We start from the raw sequence: 17,611 nt of genomic DNA, 5'->3' as shown, positions 1-17,611 counted from the left end.
AAAAGGAAGCGATCACGCCAAGTCTCAGGGAAAAAGGGTGGTTTAATATAAAGTGTGCAAACCTAAAACCCGTGCAATAGATCCGAATTAAGGATATAATGACCAGCGGTCAACTGGTACAAAGACAAGACATATATAGACAGACAAACGACCATCAGGTGGGAACGGATCACGGGCTCCGCCCACCTGAGGGGCGTACACGACGTCACAAAACAACAACAACACAGCCGCTGTGGACGGAGGCGGCCGGTAGGGGGCCGCCTCACCGTGACAGATACACCAAATATTGATTGGGTTTACATTTCTCTGTTCATTACCTTTCATTTTGTTAATTCACAAAAATAAACTATTACCTATAATAAAAAATAACTATTAACACTTCCGTTTTTGAAAGTATTCTTGCTTTGCAGCACTTTTCCACATCTCCCTAACACTTTCACAGAGTATATGAGAGTAAGTGAAATATGAAAATGTCTTAGGAATTAGGAATACACCTTAAATCATGACAAAGTATCTACAATAGGTGGTACAACAGGTAAAATAGTTACAAAATGTCTAATTAAAACATGCAAAAGCCACATAGGTTCATATTTCTTGCTTTTACAGCAGCAAATGATGGATCACTTCTTTCCCATTATCCACAAACTTCCCAAGAAATATAGAGTAATCTACAAATAGCTTCACTCCACAGGTGCTAAAGCATCACTGCCGATGATCATAAAATATCAGACCATTAATTTAGCATCAAACCCATTTCATTTAATAGGACTGCAGAAGAGTGGAATCACTAAAGCAGAAGCCAACCAGTCCCTGCTCCTGTCTGACAGTCGCCTGTTGGAAGCGACATAAACACCTTACCCTTATTTTAAAGGCAAATATGTTGTTAGCTCACACAGTCAGTTACTAGCACTACACTCCAAAATGTTTTAAGTATTTAGCTAGAAACTATAGCAGTGAATAAAAAGATTTAGTGCACAGATTGGTGGTCCGAAATGTAAAAATATTTAGATATCTTTGTGCAACTCATGTTAGCTGGACCCATCAACATTAGGCATAGAGAAACATGGCCCCACTGTTCAGAATTGTCACGTTTGTAGTCTTTCTCTCTTTCTTTTGTCTTGTAATTAAATTACGCTACTGGCACCCAGCCTCAGCTCTGCAACTCAGTGAGGCTTTGTTTTGAGTATCTCAGGTAAAAGGGCCAAGGTTACTGAGCATAATCAACAATTAATCTGTCTCATGAGGTTTCTCTCTCACTCTCTCTCTCTCTCTCTCTCTCTCTCACTCTCTCTCTCTCTCTCACTCTCTCTCTCACTCACTCACTCTCTCTCTCTCTCTCTCTCTCTCTCTGTAGGGGCTGTCTGTCAGGCTTATTTCACACGCAATTGAACTGTTACTTAATTGCCTGTGAAAGTGAGGGTGGGAAAAGGGCCCAGTGTTTTAAATTAGCCATGGATACTGAGTGCATTACAGACTTTGTTGTAATGTTAACTTCTCCTTCCCTTCACCATCAGCCGCTAGTTACATGCAATGAACCGGCGGCCTTTGAGTGGTTTGTTTGAAATGTCGAGGTGGTGTAATTACCTGTGTCAGTGGCAGAGATTGTCTTCTGCACTTGCTGAGTCACTGGGGTTTAATACTAGAGCTGAAAAGATGTTGAGTGCCTTGAGTAAATTCAAAAACTTCGGAGTGGGTCTATGACAGTAGAATAATAGACTAGTATAGGGGTTTCTCAAGCGTTTTTCTGAGGACGTAAATAAAGTGAAAAAAGTCCTCATGGTACATGGTCCATGTACATTATCATGATTATTTCTGACATTTTCTGTTTGCAGAATTTGAGCTGTCATGGATAAAATATGCAGTTCTAACTGGAAGGAGACTCAACAGAGCAATATAAACTGTATATGTTAGTTGCATTTTGTAGGGGGTGTATTTGGCCTTATGGGTTTTATTATGTACTTAATCTTGTTAAGTATGTATGCTCGCCATTGGCCAATGCAATAATGCTGACCTATCAACCAAAGGTTCACGTGCAAAACATCCTAACCAAACCTACTTACATTCAATGGCCAGAAAAAGCCTTGATCAGGACTAGACAAATGTATTTTTGAAATGTAAGAAAAATATTCTTAGGCCATAGGGCTAAATCCTGTAGGAAAATATATTAAACATGAAAAATATTTCACAAAAAGACATTTACAAATAGGACAGGGTAGTGGAATGAAGTATCCTAAAATATAATAAGTAGGCTAACACCTACATTATGATGTAGTCTTAGGCTATTTAATTTAACCCAATTAAACGAGACTTTTGCAAAAGGGCCAAACATTTCAAACAAAGTGTCATCTTGGCGTCATGAGGCTACATGCTGTTTTAGCCTATTTTAGCCAATAGCAGGGCTGCCAACTTTTGAGTTCATCTTGGACTAGGATTTGTTCCCAGAGGAGATGGGATTATTTTAGTTGTACTTATTTCTGTTACACAGTGATGTTGTGCTTAGCCATCAAAAATAAATAAATAAATAAATAAATAACCTCACAAATGCCAAAAAAACCTTTCATTGCAAGAAGTATAGAGTGTTCATTGGACAACCGAACAGTGTTTCTTTAAATGTACTGACAACATAGAGTTTGATTCACATTTCTTTTTAAGGCTGCCTAACCCACTAAACCCCTAAAACACAGAAAATTAAATAGAAGCAGGTTGACAGTTTCTCATGTGCTGTGGTGTAGGTGCTGGTGGCTGAATTAGCAGCCTTCTTCATTGATTGGGACAGGTCCCACTTGCAGCACGGCTCCAACTCTGCCATCTTAACTAGAGATGTCTGTGTTCCCTACAGAGCCAGGCTCTTTCTGGTTTTCATTTTGTTCAATCCCAAACAAAGAATTTCCCTCCCTTCTGTTCTGCAGTGTGGCAGGACCGAGACTCCCAGCAATCTCACTGAAACCTGCCCACCGCTGTCACCTGTCACAACGTAACATGTAACATGTTTTCAAATGAGACATGATTAGATTTCTGACCTTGGGGTTTTAAGTTTGCCATGTTGTCTCAGAGACCCTCAATCCCTGAGTCTGCTGTCTGATAATCTAGGAACTTCTTCCCTGGTGAGACATGTTCCTGTGGGCTGTGGAGGAGGTGCACATACCTTAAGAAACAAATGTAAACCTGTCCTCACTCCATATGATATATACTTCAAAAAGTTCTGTTCTGTTGTTCAGAACATATATCCTTATTTTTATCTGTTTAATTACTTTTTGTTTACTTACTACTGTGAATCCTCCACCCCACAATCCTACCCTTTACCTGGCATCCACAAATCTGGCATACTTCAGTGAGGGGTTCCCTCAGAGGCAGGGTTTGTAGGACATACTCTACAGTCCTCCTCAATAACTATTGTTCAGCATCTCCACTTGCTGGCCTGTGATGCTTCAGGGTCCAGGAGAAGCTGAGCCTCATCCTGGTGGTGAATCTGACATTCAGTACGTTGCCAGATAAGAGTCGCAGGAAAAAAAATCAGTACATAAATACACCTACATACACATCGTTCCTTGTGCTTCATCTTAGTAGAGAGTCTGAATGTTTGACTGTTACTATACACACTTTATCCTGCTTTAGTTTTTAGTGAACTAAAACTAAAAGCTAGTGTTTTTAGCAATTACCAGGCAGATGGCTTTCTTTACCCACATATGGGATGGCCTGAGGTGATCGGCCTGTAGTTCCCTGGGCAAAATGAACTTAGAGCAGAGCTTGTGGATGAATTTAATCATCCGGAATATATTTACGAAAGTGTAACACCTCACCCGAATATTAAATTAGTGCAGCCTTACAGAAAAAAAGACTTTGAATGCAAGCTTGTGATATAAATATAGCTAAATGTTTTCTTTGTAGGAGGAGATTCAGGTGTAGGCTGGTATAGTGGCGTAGGTGAGGTACACTTCAGTCACGGGGTCAGAAAAAGCTGGCTGTAGCATCTTCAATATTGGTTGCTTCTCATCTGTAAGTGAAAGAAAACAAATATACACCTCAAACACATACTGTTCATTTTTTATTTAAAATAGCTGCAGGTTACACAGGTTTTGAATTCAACTGCCCAGAGAACTAATGTCCAGAGAACAACTGCTGCCCAAAACTCAGTGTACAGGCAATTCATTGTGGAACAGTAATCTTAACAATGGATAACTGCTTAAACATGTATTTGTATAATTTGTGTAGAACTGGCAAGACATTGACAGTCGCAAGAAAGCCCTTTGCGATTGGTGTTGCCTTTCGACCAAAAGCCCACATCTACTACAATGTATACATCAATAATGCACACTTGTAATTAAACATTTTCAGTAGTTTAATTATCTGTACATCACGTAAGTCATAAGCATACATTCAACCAACATTTACCTCAGCAAAGACAAGACCTGGGCACTGGATTGCTGTAGCAGAGGCGGGGAGAGGTTCCCTGTCCTTGCCCCCATTGGCTCGTTGGCGTTGCTGGTATGCCCTCTTACACCTGACAGTCGACAAGCCTCCAAATCAAGTCTTTCACCCATGGCTGAGTGAAGGTGGGAAACCTGAGCAGATGTCACGTGTTCGAGTTCATGTCTTCACAGAGCACAGAGACCCCCCCCCCTCCCCGCCAACCACCACCACCACCACGTTTTTCAATGGGTGGCGCCCCCAGGTGTAGAACAGCTGAAAATGCAGCATCAGAGCCGGTCGGAGGAGGTCAGCAGGTCAGCAACTGAAATGAAGGAATGCCGCCACTGTGCTTTAAGGAGAGAGCAGGCATGGCTGAAGGTAGTGCTGTTACTGCTGTTGTCGCCCCCAGCAGAACTGGATTCGATGCCACAAGATGGCCCCGGGCTGGATGGCGGCAGGGCCGCACAGATGTGACACTGTGTGGGCCCCCATGAAAAACCAGCTCAGGGCTCATATTGGCAGGGACAGCCACTCTTGTCGTCGATGCACTTGTGGCTGTACCCACCCACGCCCTAAAATGAAAGTTCACCGCATACCAGCCCCATGAGAAGGGGGGGGGGGGGTTGTCGGGAGGCCAAACGGGTTGTCAGGAGCCCCGTCACAGCGCGAATGTAGATCCTAGGAAGGACTTGTGAGGTTACAACGTGAGCAGCGTGTGAGCGCACTCCCCATGGACTTTGTTGGGACATTGGACACTTGGCAGGGACTGTGGATTAGGGAATGTGGAGAGTGGAGATTAGAACAGAGAGGGCTCCCAGAATGCCTTGCACCTCTACACAGACTTTATTTAGTTTAAAGTTTCAATGTTGTATATAATTCTTTGCATGGGTATGTGTTTGATTTTGTCTAGATTTAGTCTGTGTCTTTTAGCATTTTGCTAATTGGGTTATTAGAAATGTATCTACTGTTTTTTAATTACCCTCCCCAATATCCCCAGAGTTCAGTTCCCAGTCCTTGTTAAAGTCTGTAAAATATTCTGGAGCAGACAGTAAAGTAAACCAAAGAAAGGTGCCAAATAAAATGGCACCTCTCTATGTTGGTAGACTATTGCTTAACTCTGAAGTGAGATGTTTCCGAGGCCAAATACAGATGGAAATTATACATTTTAGAAGCAAGTCCGTACATATCTTTAGGGTAGCCTAACAACACAATATTTACGAATTAGTAACTAGCGAATAACTAACTCAAACACATGCCTGATAAAAAAATTCTAAAAACAGTTTCTAACGTTAATGTAAAATATAGCCTATTTATGCTAGACCTGTGGGTTTGTGGGGGAAAAAAAATAAGTAAGATGAAGTAACTCACTACTAGTGTCATTTTTTTTTTTAGTTTTCCACCTCATACAGCACTTACACATCCAAAGTGAAAATATAATCTTCATTACTATATCTACAACATCTACAACATTATCATAAACCCACCTCAGGAACATCTGTATACATAGGCCTATATATATTCATACTCACATGTGTATAGAACAGATTTTATATTTTACATTTTATATTGTCTTATGACTTTTGTCTACGCTCTTTTTTCCAGTACTGACTATATTCCAGAGTCTATTTATTGTTTATTGTACATCTAGAGTTATGTTTGTCAACAGAGTGAACGTGTTACATGTCATACATGTGTTCCTCTCACCAAGACAAATTCCTAGTATGTTTAACATACCTGGCGAAATAAAGAGATTCTAATTCTGATACTAATTTAACAGTTTAATACAAATACAAATGTAAACCGTTGAGCTGCATTAAGTCGGAGCATCCAGGCTCAGTGCAGTCCCATCCGGTCAATGTTAGTATTGCGTGCGTTTAGACTGGGAAATAATTTGGCGCTAGATACAACATCCTCTCCGGATTCTAGCTGCAGAGCATCCACACTGTACTGTGTTGACCAAACAAGAGGGCACTCACGACGTAAAACACATATAGTATTTGCACTAACAGTAGCTGTCGCCACGGGGCTGTTTAATCCACCGTTATTCCACCTGAACATATTCCTCTCGCTCCCTCAGAAATAATGATGAGGTAAGTGCTTCCGGTCGCCATCTTGTCGTTTAGCGGTGTGTGTGTGTGTGTGAGTGTTGAGGGTTTGTTTGGAATAATCGACCAATCTCTTTCTTTTTTTAGTTCTTAACGTTTGTAATACAAGATGTCTAAGCGACATCGCTTGGATTTAGGCGATGATTACTCATCGAGCAAAAAGAGATCTTCTGACGGGTAGGTTTAATACAGTACGAGCTGTTAAAATGTGCTGTCCGCTTGTGGAGAGTGTGGCCGTACAAAGCGGCGAGGCTAGCGGTGTGTGGCCTGTCGGCGTACGCGCTTTGTTAGGCTAGCGGCTAACGCGTTTGTACGACAGTCACATCTAAAGGGGACGGGGGCCGTGTATTAATATGCCACTCTAACCGTCACTTTCTTGAAATTCGTACAATATCGGTGCGAATGGCGGTGAAGGTAAAACGCGGTACTGGTTTCCTTCGCATCTTTGTCGTGAATGACACTGGCACGTGGGCATTCGACTTCGCTAGCTTAGCATTAGCTTAGCGTTAGCTTGGGCTCGGTGTAGCCGGTCCTGTTCGCCTGGCTGATGATCACTTGTTTCATTTTCGTGCGGCCTGTATCGAAAACTCGCTTCCTGATGTTAGCTTAGCTACGGTGTTACAGAACGGGATAATTTACTGACTGAACACCGATGAATCTACGTGTAACCCAGTTTGTCTGCTAAATCCTATTTTAGGTCTTTATAAGGTCTATATAATATAGTAGGTCTATATAAGGTCTGCCTGTATTACTCGAGGTACATTGGCTACCTGCTCGGAAATGCTAAAGCTAACGAGCGTCGGAATTCGTGTTTGCCGCCGCCGGTGTGCCAGGAAGACAGTTAGCTAGTTAGCACACACAGCTGCTCCGTCTAATAAGTGCCGTGTTGTATTTTCCGTCTGGCGAGGTAACTAAAATCTCCAACTCCTGTTTTCCGCCATTTTGTTTGTTACCACCAAGCCAAAGACTCTGGGCTTCACCCACAAGTGAATATGCTACAGACACTAACTTTAGCTAACGTGCGTACTTGGATAAACGCAGAACAGGCGTCGTTGTTGACATGTGCTTAATGTGGGGGGCATGGTTGCAGATATACGATTTCAAGGTTACTTGAATAGAATAGACCTGCAACGAATTTACTGACAGGTTAGATTTCCTGTAAGTGTCACGTCAAGAAAATTGACTGTTGATTAGAGAAGTCAAATATGTGTCCCAAGGACTGGAATTTGAACCCCTCCGCTTTGCCGCTTTTTTCTTTCAATCCCACCAGTTTCCCGTTCTTTGACAGGGACCTTAGACCCAGGACGTGTGAAACCAGCTTTTATTGCTTGAATTACATCTTCAGCTACTCTTGTTTACTCAAGTTGTGCGTTACATGCAAGTATCTCCAATTACTGACGTCAAGGAGAGACACACACTAGAGGCTGTGTGCTCCTGTTGTGCTTGCTGAGCTCTGGGAAGCCTACAGCAAAGCAAAGTCCTTTTTCTAATTGAAAATGTAGAGTAAGACAAACATCACACATTGTACACAGCTAGGCTATTTTCAGGCACTCGCCATTTTTGTTTATGCAGCAGGCTTAGGTCTTGGGTCTGAAAGTTTGTTTTTAAATTGGGACTCGTAAGAGACTGGGCTGAGCATTCTGGATTATGTAATCCATTTGGCATAATATTGTTTGACCAGTGTTGTATTCCTCCCTTTCCCATGTGTTAAAATACAGAAGTATATCTGCACACACAGCTCTCAGCCAGCCTGTGTTAGTCTTGATCACCACTGCTGCAGTGCAAAACCCAGTTTCGTTCCCGGGGAGGTCTGAGCACCTTGTTCATTTGCTATTAATTCCGAACCGTCCATTCCATCTCTCCTCCCTCTTGCAGAAAAGACCGTGAACGGGATCGGGATGAGCGGTCGAAAGACCGTGATCGAGACCGGGACCGGGAGCGCGACAGAGAGCGGGATCGCGAGAGCAAGGCCATGGGAGCGCTGCTGAACTCCAGCATGGCGCCGGGCGGCGGCCTGCCCCCGCTCAAGCAGGCCATCGTGCACCAGCAGGTCAACCCCTTCACCAACCTGCCGCACACACCGCGCTACTACGAGATCCTCAAGAAGAGGCTCCTGCTGCCCGTCTGGGAGTACAAGGAGCGCTTCAATGACATCATCACCCGCAACCAGAGCTTCGTGCTGGTGGGAGAGACCGGCTCCGGGAAGACCACGCAGGTTTGTCACGCCACGCTGGGGGCTGCGGCTGCTGTGATTGCCCTCTCTCTCTGTGTGTGTGTGTGTGTGTGTGTGTGTGTGTGTGTGTGTGTGTGTGTGTGTGTTGGGACAAAGTTTGGGACAAATTTGGCTATAAAACCTTGGTAGGTCTTTGTCTAGCCATTTTTGAAGGGTTTGGTTGGAGGACACAGGGTTGGGACTTTAAACCTAAAATTGCAATTTATAAAAGACCATGGTTCAGGCAAACGCCATGTCCAGTTGAGAAAGACAGTGCAGGGGAAGTTGGCCCCTGAGGAAACTGTCCCTGAGGAAACTGTCCCTGAGGAAACTGTCCCTGAGGAAACTGTCCCTGAGGAAATTGTCCCCGAGGAAACTGTCCCTGAGGTGCACTGCTGAAACACCAGTCCGATTCTGACAAGCGTGAGTGGCGTTAATCTGGCGTTGGACATGAGGATGGGGAGGTTTTGTCTTTGTTAAAACTATCCAACTCAACCAATGGAACTTTCATCAGTTCACAATTAGTGTCTGTGCGCAAGAATGAGAGAGAATGTCTGCATTTTCCTTTAGAAATATAAAAAAAAAACTTTAAAATCTTAAATTAAGTTGCTCTTTCAATTGAATAGTCAAGCTTGAACATTGTAGATTGTGTATTATTTTTCACATGCAGTTACATGCTGCTGGTTAAAACAAGAAAGTAAAAAACAGTGGCTGATGGATTTTGGAATCTGCTGACTGCTGTGACTGGTGGGTAAAAGTTCATGTCCAGCCATGGCAGGATGATGGACTTTGGTAGAATACTCTCTAACACAGACTTGACTAAGCTCTGCGCTTCTAGTTTGATGTACCAGGGTCCTGCCTTTCAATTAAAGTTGCAGTCTAGGTTCTCAAAGTGATCCATTTCATACGTCACGTGATATTGCTTCAGAGTCTTGCTTTAATAATCGGCCCGTTAATTATTAATCCGTTACTATTAAACCTAATTGACTGAGCTGACAGATTAACTTTTTCAGAAAATCTCTCAAAGAAAAATAGTTATTTTCATCGTTATGTCTGTAAGAGATTAGTACTGAAACATGCCCATAGTGTCCTCTGGTCTGCACAGGCAATCACCCCCAATCCTGGAGTTAATAGCATCATGGGTAGTGTAGGCAATGTATTATGAATTCATTATGAATAGCATCATGGGTAGTGTAGGCAACACGGTATGAATTCATTATGAATAGCATCATGGGTAGTGTAGGCAACACTGTATGAATTCATTATGAATAGCATCATGGGTAGTTTAGGCAATGCATTATGGATGCTTTATTCCTGCCTCGAAAGACCATAGAAGTTGAGGCCCTAGTAGGTCTCACTAGTATTTAAAAATCCAGGCGTCAGCCATAGCGGTTCAACGTGGCAACCAGAGCAGTAGCTAGTTTTCATCTTCATAGCTGGGATGGGGGAGAAAAGGCTTCAGAAATGCTTCACATCTTGTTGTTTTTTGTAGCACATGCTACCCGACTGCTGAAATGTTGACATGCGCACCAGGAGGGCGCGTGCCTGACTAAACGATGCTTCCTGCCTGTTGATTTATGCGTGTGTGTGTGTGTGTGTGTGTGTGTGTGTGTCCCGTAGATCCCTCAGTGGTGCGTGGACATGGTGCGCTCCCTGCCCGGGCCTAAACGCGGCGTGGCCTGCACCCAGCCGCGGAGAGTGGCGGCCATGAGCGTGGCGCAGAGGGTGGCCGACGAGATGGACGTCATGCTGGGACAGGAAGTGGGCTACTCCATCCGATTCGAGGACTGCAGCTCAGCTAAGACCATCCTCAAGTGAGCCGGCGCTCCGCCACGCGCAGTCGTCGTGAGCGTATATGCCCCGTCCCTACGCCCTAACGAGCTTTCGCACGTGCAGGTACATGACCGACGGGATGCTGCTTCGCGAGGCCATGAACGACCCCCTGCTGGAGCGGTACGGCGTCATCATCCTGGACGAGGCACACGAGCGCACGCTGGCCACAGATATCCTGATGGGCGTCCTCAAGGAAGTCGTACGCCAGAGATCGGACCTGAAGGTGCGTGCGCAGGCCCTGTAAACGGCCCCTTCGCCCTCCCGCCACACGTCACCGTCATTGTTGGTTCGTACAGTCCGGCTCAATTAATGCGTCTAGCCGGAGCGGCGGGAAGGCGCGGCTCTGTTTGTCTGGCTCGGTGCGGGATTGCAAAGTGTCCAATTTTCCAAAGGGGTGTCGTAATGCGATCGTGTCACCCGAACCCTGCGGCCTCGTTGGAAGTCATTTCTTTGGAAACTGCTTTGACCAGGCGTGCGCTGATATGCGATTCTCCTGGCGTTCCACACCAGAGGAGAGTGATATGGGGTGATGTGTCGCACCCGGGAACGTTACCTGCTCCTGGACGGGCCTGTTCACCACGCGCCTTCTCATTCTAGTCTACAAACGGTTTCTTTTCTTTAAAGTGAGTTTTAGTTATTTAGTAGTCCTGAAGAAGTTAATTGAATTGAAATTAATTAACTTAAGAGCAATTATATTTATCTTGGTGAACATTGCCAAAAATGAATAATTAGATCTCGCAGTAGCTCATCTATTAGGTGTGGTATGTTAAAGACAAATTAATCCATTTGTAGATTGGAGATATTATGCTGGGCAGAAGCAAAATGGAGCACTTTGTCTAGGCCAGGACTCTGCCTGTTCTGTAGTGGTGCGGGTGTAGCTGGTCTGTCGTGGTGCGGGTGTAGCTGGTCTGTCGTGGTGCGAGTGTAGCTGGTCTGTCGTGGTGCGGGTGTAGCTGGTCTGTCGTGGTGCGGGTGTAGCTGGAAGCGTATAGATTGATCCTGAGCTTCACCTACCTTGACCTCCAGCCATGAAGTTGGCCCCGCCCTTCCTGAGAGCTGGGCCTAATGTGCTTTTGCGAGCGTGTCCCCCACTCCTGCCTCTGCTCTGCCCTGGTTTAAGCACTCCATTTTCCTCCCCCTACGATGCGTCTCTACCTAGCGCTGCTCCTGTGTACTCAATCACAGCCGTTCTGCCAGGCAAGGCGAACCACCAATGGCCCCCCCATACCCACCTCCCCCGCCCCCCATACCCACCTCCCCCGCCCCCCATACCCACCTCCCCCGCCCCCCATACCCACCTCCCCCGCCCCCCATGCCATTCACTTTTTATGAGCGGAATGTGCTGGACCCAATCCTCATAAAGCAGATGGATAATGACTACTTGTTGTCAGGATCGAATCAAAGGTTATACATGTGTTCAGAGACTGTTAAATGAGGTCTAGGTCACTCCAAATGATCCCTGGCCCCCGTGTCCCCATCTGAATTTGAAGCTTAATTTGCCTTGATTAAGAGCAATTACGCCAGCCCGCAGCGCGTAAAGGCGCCGGCCCGCTCCGCAGAGCGCCGCGCCCCGAAAGCGCCGAGCTCCATCTTCCTCCGTCACAGTCCTAATGCGTTTGGATGGGGGCGAGCTCCTGGGGCAGCACATCACGGCCAGGCCTCCCCGGGCCAAGCGTGGCAGAGCCGGGGAAAAAACCTCCACAAAAACGTCACGTCGTTACCCCCCCCCCCCCCCCCCCCCCCCCCCCCCCCCCCTCTGTGCTGTCCTCTCTGCCGCAGGTCATAGTCATGAGCGCCACGCTGGACGCCGGGAAGTTCCAGGTCTACTTCGACAGCTGCCCCCTGCTCACCATCCCGGGCCGAACGCACCCGGTGGAGATCTTCTACACGCCGGAGCCGGAACGCGACTACCTGGAGGCGGCCATCCGCACGGTCATCCAGATCCACATGTGCGAGGAGGACGAGGGCGACGTTCTGCTCTTCCTCACGGGCCAGGAGGTAAGGGCGTGCTCGGCCGCCGGGCGATGCCGATTTTGTGGTCGGCGGGTTCTGGCATGCGAAAAAGAGGGTGCTAGATGCCTTGTGCCGTTTTGGTTTGTTTGGTATTTAAATTAAACGATGGCCTCTTGCTCTGTGAGTCAACAAATGACTTGAACCTCAGCTCGTCGTGTGCAGGTCCTGCCACATACAGAAATGGTTGAACGTTGTGATGAAGCACTACAAACGCTACAATAGCATACTCCATAAATCCCTCAGGTCCTAGATTTCTAGGAGATGTCTGTGAAGCGTCTGTCGGCCCATCAAGATTCCTCTTAAATTACTCGCACTTGTCTCATCACTTTCGGCAAACTTGTTTTAATCAGCTACGAGCGTTCAAAAATTACTTTCCAGTGCATACGTTGTTTAGCAGAATTAAACAAATTCATCTCCATCCTCTTGAGCGAAGTCCCAAAGAGGTGACCAGATCAGTGTTGATATTGATAATGGTAGTGACTGGAACTGGGTGTGTGGGGGGGGCCCTGGGTGTGTGGAGGGGTCCTGGGTGTGGGGGGGTCCCTGGGTGTGTGGGGTGGGGGGAGCGGTTGGGCTGGCAGATTGTGACCCAGATTCAGCCCTGAAATTAAGTCATTTGTTATTTTCCCTTTCTTGCAACTGGTGCCCACCCAACCGGAAGGGGGGGGGGGGGGGGTTAGAATCCTGCCCAGAATGATAAATATGGTCACAGATGAAGGTTCAGTCGTGTGTGTGAGGGAGAGTGAGTGAGTGCACATACACATTCTTCTATACGCTGTAATCTGTAAGTAATTGGACCGAATTTTTTTTTGTTTTATATTTTTGCTCTGTGCTTGTGCATGTTGGATTTGATGGAGTAGTCATGGAGAATGGGAACTCCAGTTTGGGTATATATATGTGTATATATATTTACATAGAATCACACTCCTGTCTGTACCAAGTGCCCCCGAGTCAGGGGGCCATGAGTAATTGAGCATTTGGCTGCAGTGACTAAAGAACATAGCTGAGAGTGGCTGGGGTTGTTTCTAGTTCTGGCATCGGCGTGTCGTGTCTGATGCCGTCGTGTTTCGATGTAAGGAAGCGGAGCCGTGCCAGCAGTTCTGGCCATGGCGACGCTATAGAACTGGAGTGAGCTGGTCTGAGTGGGTCCCCAGAACCTCAGCCTCATCCCCCAGAACCGTAAGAACAGCTCGCGACGACAAGGAAGCACCAAGAACAATCAACAATAGACACAGACGTGTCCGATCTGACGAACGACACACTGCCGCTTTCTCACAGGGTTCACCACAACCATCGCCAAGACTTAATACCAGCTTTTATATTACCCCTTTTTAAAGTGATCAGCAGCACGTTAACTGGTTAGATCGAACCGAATGCAGTGTGTGTGCTACTGAAGCAACGTCAGGGCCCTGGAGCGGGATGTTTGACTAGCCAAGTTTCCCAAAGGTTAAGTACGCGCACATTTGACTTCTTCAATAGAACACAAGGCAAACGCTCCTAAAAGCGAATACATCATCATACTTTTAACCTTACTAAATAAAGAAAATGCTCTTTGGGCAGTCGTGTTCATTCCAGTGCTAAATATTCACATCCATGCTGGTGGTATGGAATATGTTGGTTTAGTGCGAATTAGTTTGTCTAAGTTATCATCCTGTGCTATAAGTCTTGTGGGTGCACCCTGTGTCCCTCACAGAGAAGCTGGATAGCAGAGGCGGCTGTCACGCACCCTCGTTAGCGTGCCGTTTTAATCAGCTATGAACTTGGTGTATGCTGGCTCTGTTCACAGGGCTGCCCTCTCTGTGCCTGGGGGTCCTTGTGAATCTTTGGGCCACCAATAATAGAGTTGCTCTATCATAAACACCCATTGTTTGGTATACCTGCGGTGTTGGTGTTTGTAATCGAAGAAACTTTATTGCAGATTAGTACTATGGAGACTCGCATCCAAATCTTGGCTATAGCCTATTTTTTGTTACAGCTTAATATTCGGATTTTATAACAAATAACAAAATCACCTCTTCCTTATGACCTTTTAATTACTTAAAGTTTTTTTCGTGCAAACAGATTGCGCCAAACCCATGCCATGCTCATCTGTCGGTTTGCTGCATCTTAAACGAGTTCCTGCGAGATGAAATAGTTCTTTGAACAACTGCGGCGGCTCAGCCCGCCTCCCCGAGCAGCTGAAGACCGTTCCTGCACGTTCCTCGCTCCCGCACCTCATCCAGCTCATTTGCATCTGTAGCGCGTAGATTAAAAGGCGCGTTTGGAGAGCGCTCGTGGATCGTCTCTCCGAGGCCCGGTGCGTGGAGTGGACGGGGGGGCCCCCCGCGCTGGCGTCCTGCCCCGGGTGCGGGCGCTCTCGCCTGGGCACGGGCCGCCGTCCTCCTCCCCTCTGATGCCTTGGCAGTGCGGATGCTGGCCCTCCTGACAGCTGCTGCATCCAGAGGGCTGATGGGCTATTAATACATCTGCTAATTTGATCAATCCATTCACATTTCCCCTGTCCCGCTCCAGTTGTGGCGGGGCTTTGATTAAGAGGCGAGAGGCCGGGGGCGCCGTCGTGTGTGTGTGTGCGCGCGGCGTAACCCTCCGGAGCTCCTGCTGTACGGCCGCACGGGCTGTGCGCACGCAGGCCAGGGTCCCTTTTTAATTTTACACCCGGCACAAAGCGAATAATTATTCCCGGCTTCGTTCATTTTATCAACAGCCATGATTCCTTGGCCCCTTTCAGTGATGATGAGGACGGTGGCTTCAGTGTGGCAGGGCAGTCTTTGTGTAATGATACAATGTAGATCCTCGCACGTTAAACCTCCGCCACGGTCTGCTGCAGTGGGGAGGTCTCGCTGGAACTTTGTGCTCGGCCATTTTTCAGGCATGTGACTGCCGCCTGTCTGGAGGAACTGGACGCACTTCACGCTGCGGCCTGTGGATGGTGCTAGCGCACAGGCAATCGGCCCAGTGGCACTGTTCTTTGCATTACCATAGTTGCTCGGCTAGAAGAAAATGAGCTTTTTTTTTTTTTATATATACCTTATAAGGTCATGTCTTCCTTTATGTTTATAACTGTATTTTTGCCTGCACTGAGATGCCCTGCTGATTGGTAATGGATAGGCTAAATTAAACCGCACTATCGCAAATGGCCGACAGATTAAGGGCGCATGTTGCCTGGTTGTCTCCTTCACAACAGAGCTGATCTGTTTGGACTCAGCAGTTATTAATATTGTTGCACCCCCCCATTTACCTGTGGTAGCGCGTATATTAATTTGTACCGATATAACCAATAGCAGGGTTGCCTGCTCGCGCCTCCCCACCTGTGCCCTGTTGTATCGGCACCGGAAACGCAGCCGGGCCGCTATATGAGCGCTTCGGCGCCGCTTAGCTTCGGCGTATCTCTAATTCTCTGTGTCAACTGTCATATTTTGCTGGTTGCCGGAGATGCGTGCGTCCCTCCCGGCCCGCCCGCCTACGTTTGTAATGTTCAGCCTCACTTAACAGATCCTTTGTGATTCGCATCTGGTTCTGCATCAGCGCAGCCTTCTCGTCCCCCCCCGCCCCTCCGTGCCCGAGAGACCCTGCCACACGGGAAGGTGGGGGTGGTTTGGGAGCTCCAGGTTTAGTTTTCCCGGCCGCGTCACAGCTGGATGCGGACCGGGCCCTCACCGAGCGCCGGTGTCCCGCGCCCCTGGGACGCGGTCCAGGGACACTTAATGTGATTTGCATGGGAAGGCTGAAGTCAAGATTAGCGCGGGGGGGGGGGTTGGAGACTCGTCCAGAAATCAGCCGCTGGGCCAAACTGGGCCAAAACAGGACGCGGTGCAGGGAGACTAATGAGCAAGGACGTATGATTGCTGCTGTCACACTAAAGGCAGGCCCGCGGTTATTTATCGCCGTTATTACTTTGCTTTTATGAGCAACGGCGTGCGACTTGTCGGCCGGCCCGGGCGCTAAACTGCGGCGCCCTCTGCCTCCGCAGGAGATCGACGAGGCCTGCAAGCGGATCAAGCGTGAGATTGACGACCTGGGCCCCGAGGTGGGGGGACATCAAGATCATCCCGCTCTACTCTACGCTCCCGCCCCAGCAGCAGCAGCGGATCTTCGAGCCGCCGCCACCACGCAAGCCCAGCGGGGCCATCGGCAGGAAGGTAAGACGCCGGCACTCTCCTCCCGGGGGAGGCTGGGGTGGGCGGAATGGGGTTAGGACTGCAGGTAGGACAGTGGGGGTGGCAGGCCGGCTCTGGAAGCGTTTCTCCCATCTATCCCCCCACGTTCCCCCCAAGCTTTGGTGCAGCAGTGACTCACGGCGTATGCTGCCTTTGTCGGCGGCCGCTTCTCTCCCCTTACAGGCAGCGTCTCGCTCACGACTTCCTCACCACGGATGGATTAACGCGGCCGACGGCTGTCGTGCCCCGCCCGTCCTCTCCCGCCAGTTTGGGCCGCAGCCTCGGCCCGTATTCGCGGCGGGGCTGTGGGTTTTACGGCGATGGCGTGGACGGCACGCGCCTCCCGCTCCGTTCCCTCGTCCCGCACTCCCTCTCCAAGCCCTCCTGCTCCTGGCGGCTACAGGAATGGAACCACCTGGACATCCCCACTGCCTGCCAAGGACCTGATAGAACACCAGTTTAATCATTGCCTATAAATTTGCAGACATTTTCCCCCCACTAGATGTTATGGACCTTATTGGGACTAATAGATGCGGAGGTCTGCTCCGGATTGCTCCGGTCCCAGCCTGTCGGCGCGGAGGTCCTTCTGCCATCGGCGCTCTTTCTTGGGTTGCTGTGGCTATGCACCCCCCCCCGCACTCGTTCGCCGTGGCTTTGGGTCATTTCATCTCTCGCCACCACTTCAGGGTTTAAAGAGGTGCAGGGTTTTTTGCGTGGGGACTGGTGTTGCCACTTTAAGCCCCGATGTTGCCACTTTAAGAGTCCCGCTTGCTTTAAACGTTCAAAGCCGGTATTTGCTCTGGCTGTTCAAAGGGATGTTGACTTGAAACGCGCACACTGTGGCTGCCTGGGTCCAAGCCCACTACCTCTTGACCTAGACG

The 17,611-nt window shown here is 47.9% G+C and overlaps 1 pseudogene across 1 annotated transcript; it reads left to right on the top strand.

The window, feature by feature from the left end:
• The first annotated feature begins 6,275 nt into the window (after positions 1-6,275).
• Positions 6,276-17,593, top strand: LOC143504809 (ATP-dependent RNA helicase DHX15-like; annotated as a pseudogene). Its single transcript, XR_013127655.1, has 7 exons — positions 6,276-6,500; positions 6,603-6,692; positions 8,391-8,730; positions 10,348-10,541; positions 10,624-10,783; positions 12,340-12,558; positions 16,544-17,593. The product of XR_013127655.1 is annotated as an ATP-dependent RNA helicase DHX15-like (transcript).
• Positions 17,594-17,611: the final 18 nt, after the last annotated feature.

Source organism: Brachyhypopomus gauderio, unplaced genomic scaffold (genome assembly GCF_052324685.1).
Source record: "Brachyhypopomus gauderio isolate BG-103 unplaced genomic scaffold, BGAUD_0.2 sc333, whole genome shotgun sequence".
Lineage (NCBI taxonomy): Eukaryota > Metazoa > Chordata > Actinopteri > Gymnotiformes > Hypopomidae > Brachyhypopomus > Brachyhypopomus gauderio.
The sequence above is the reverse complement of the archived record's forward strand: the minus strand, read 5'-3'. Positions and strand labels throughout refer to the sequence as shown.